Genomic DNA, 4,146 nt, shown 5'->3' with positions numbered 1-4,146 from the left:
ATAATAAGTCAATTTACGTATAATATAGATATGGCGATTTTGTCAAATCAATAACAATGGAGCCATTATTGTTTGATTCAATTCTGGGGGACAAATGGTAATTATATTCTTTCTAAAAAAATCTAATATTTTTTATGGTTCCAAACTAATGGTTTTTACTTATTTTTAATGGCAATATAAATTTTTATGCGTGCATATACATACATAAATCAGGAAACTATAAAAAATGACAGATTTAGCTTTTTTTCTGAAATTTCTTTTAATTACTTATGATACTGCAAACAAATATTCTTTGAACGTCTTTAACAATTATTGTATATATATATATACTAATTAGATAAATACTAATTTATCAATATTTTTGCAAAATTTAACTTCATTTATTAAATAACCGATAGTAATAATGCCCATAACAATAAAAATCTTCTATTTTACAATCGTTTACGACATATCAAATGAATCTTCTTCAAAAAAGCTCATAAATTATATTTATGACTGTTAATAATGATAAATTTATCACTACCGCCAACAATTATTAAGCATTTACAATTAAAGGATAATCATAAATATTTCTGATTAACTTCTTGCATAGTCGGAGAGCTGGTGAGCAATTTGCGATACTAAAAAGTAGATTCTGTGGTATGACTCAAATAGGGTCAAATAGTAACTGTGAAGTAGGTGAATTTTAAAATTTATGTTTTTTGAAACTATAATAATTGAAATTTCTATACTTATAAAATGCGACATGCATAAGTTTAAAAAATAATATTTATGCAATTTTAGACTTTTTGCGTTTTTAATAAACTGAATTATGTAATTTCATCTGCCAAACATATACTGTTGACTGTATCTTATATTATTTTAATTTCTGGCACATCTCAGTTGCCTTTCGGCAATAATAATGTAGACATTACATTTTCCTTGTATATAGCATTTTAATTTTATCTAGACTCATAATGTCAGCTAAATTTAAATTTAAAGTGAATTGACATTCCTAGGAAATGACAGTTCAAATGTTTTCAATGCCAAACAATGTTAAGTGATTTTTTTGCAATATTACTATAGTTTTAAAGTTCATTAAATCTTAAAAATTTTCTTTGTCAAACTCTAGAAAGAATCATCAAAATCTGAATAACCGTTTAGGAGAAGTATCAATTCATGCATCCGTACAGAAGAATTTTATATATAAGATATATTTTTTGAGTAATCAATTCCACCAGCTGCTCTTTTATCTTCTGTGACAATCTCTGAGAACCCAACTGTAGAGTAAATTAATTAATTAAAACTTGACTAATCATTCGTATATTATTTCCTTAATTGGGTCAATGCAAAGTATACGATCGTATTGTGTATTCTACATTTCATATATTTCATATTTCATATATGAAATTGAAAGAACGACACAATGGATCGTAAAGTCGAAAGCGTAAAATATGTTAGAAAATTTGCATTTGAATTAATGTAACATAATTTTTAATACGCACATTAGTCAAATAATAATAATTTATAATGAAGTTATTAAATAAAATTTATTCTAGGTTTTCTTTTGGAGCAGAAGCCCAAAAAATGAGCAGAAACTTTGGCAATAATTTATTTATTTAGTTTTATTTTTCATAACTGTTATTTTTGTTTATTTTACTTTATATTTTAGAGCTAATAGCCTTTTTTTGACTCAGAAAATTATTTACTAATTTTTTATTTATATTTATTTTCTACGTCTTGGAAATATAGGATAATCCCTTCTTTGGAAAATATTAATTAAAAACATAACATACATTTAAGTACTCGTTTAATTATTTCAAATTTGAAAGAATTCACTTTTTATCTTCGAATTATTGAAACCAATATTTGAAGTAAAACTTCTTTAGGTGGGACTAGGGTGTAAATCCGTACAAATGCAACGGAAGTGCGTTACGGCAGATAAGATAAGAGTCGAGTGACAAAGATTCGTCATTCGCTCTCGATGATATTTCTATACGGGTCGATCGTGATTAGTCGTCGTGTATGTGAATAGAGATTTGTCGTTGTATGCGTACCGGCATCTACGTTGTATGCGTACCGATATTAACAAGAAAATCGGCATAGATAAATAAACATTTTAAAGTTACATCGTTTTTATGAAGTAAAATCACTGGAAAAATATAGAGTACAGTGTGCTCTTATTTGCATCATTATTATGTATACAGGATATCCCAGAATTCAACGTGAAGTGATAGTTTTGACCGAAACTATTATGATAAAAAAATAGAAAAAAAAAGTCTCAATATTGTGTCCGAACTTTGGTGGAACTGAGACAATTTCATGATTGTTGTGTTCAATTTTTATTAATTTAAACCCTAAATCACATTTCTAGATCCAATAACACATTTGCTCCAAGTTTTTAAATGTCAAGACTTGTTGTTAATCTGCAAATTCAAAAAAAAAATTTACAAAAAAAATTACTAAAATTTATTGGCAAGTTTCATCAAAAGTTGGTACATTCTATCAAAGTTGTAAAATGGTAAAATACTTGATATTTTTGAAATAAACAGAAAGATTAAAAAACTAATCAGCACGATTCCCTTTCAATATCCTTCGAACGGTTTTAGAATTTTCAAAATCAAAATTTTGCGGGCTAAAACGTGGACAATTTTTTTTCACTTTTTTGCTATTTATAAAGAAACGGCTCAGCTAATCGTTGCACAAAACTGAGAGAAGATAATCCATATCGAAATACATCTACTGGCTTTTAAATATTTGAAATCGGTCCAGCCGTTTTTGAGAAAACGTCGATTTACGACAAAAAATCTGTTCACATACACGCACACACATACACACACACATACTTTTTCCAAGTTTGGTCTCATTCGATTCAGAGTGGCTTGAAACGTCGAGAAAACATAAAATTAGCGAATCGGATTTGTTGATGAAAACATAAACTTCTCCTTCAGGAAGTTAACAATAGATTATAGATTTAATATTTGACTAGGTGCAAGTGGCACTTTATATTCAGGCATATTGCTTGAATTTTCCGATACGTGCCAATAATTGACTTAATCATTAAGAATTTAAACTGTTTATTTCTAAAATAAAGTGCTAACTTTTTACTAAACCAATTTTGGCAAGACTGTTAACTTTTGATCTTAAGATAAGCACAAAGTAAAATTACAAATGAATCTTATTCCGTAATAGGCCTAATATTCAGCCATGATTTATCCATTACACAACTGAAGGCATCAAGTATTATTTATTATAATCAGTTAATTTCCAACTCGACATTTGCAACTTTGCAAAGATGATTCGCAGTAAGGTGTTATAAATATTAATTGATACAGACTGACTCTGAGCAGTCGGTTGCAGAATTACCGAGGATTAATTAAAATTAATTGGCAATTAGTTTTAACTCTTAAGATTATAAGCTACCATGTTTGGTGCTGTTAGTCAGTAGGATGAAATATCAAAGTACAAAGTCTATTAGTAATTTTAATACTGATTGTAAAGTTTGGACATTAGTTAAAACTTCAAGGATATGATCATAGATACTTCTAAATCTATATGTGATCTACCTGTCTACCTCTCTACATTTTTACCTTTACATCACTTATTACATCTGTACTTATTTTCAAAAACAATACAGTTGCATATACTTAAATTGATTGTCTTAAATCTTTGTATTGTTTAGAGTTAAAGTTGAATAAAAAACAATTTAAAAAATACTATCATTATATAATTACTAATTACCATTTATTTGCATAAATAACAAATATCATTTACACAATTCCTCTTCCTACTATTATGAAAATTTATCCTTTATTAAAAATTTCTCCATTAGCGCGTTCTTGAATTAACGTTTTAATTTATGACCTGACAGGTTACAACTTTTATTACATGGAGAACAATTGCGTTAATTTTTCACGTTGTACATTTTTTTCGTCGACGATGTTTAGATTTTTATCTTGACAAATTATGGTGTTATTGACCATGAAATCCTCTCGGAATTGTATTTATTTGGTATCCAAAACTAGCAAAAGGTGAACAGTAGTAAAACCATAGACTGGGACTGCTAGTTCTGATATATTTTCCATTTTATAAAGTGTCAAAGATAGAAGGGGACTGGGACGTCACTGGGTGAACGAGCATTGCCGACAATCGCGGTCAGCAATCCAT

Source organism: Ctenocephalides felis, unplaced genomic scaffold, assembly GCF_003426905.1.
Source record: "Ctenocephalides felis isolate EL2017-DRISC unplaced genomic scaffold, ASM342690v1 CF-g0.4_SCAFFOLD_03573, whole genome shotgun sequence".
Lineage (NCBI taxonomy): Eukaryota > Metazoa > Arthropoda > Insecta > Siphonaptera > Pulicidae > Ctenocephalides > Ctenocephalides felis.
This window is presented reverse-complemented; position numbering follows the sequence as displayed.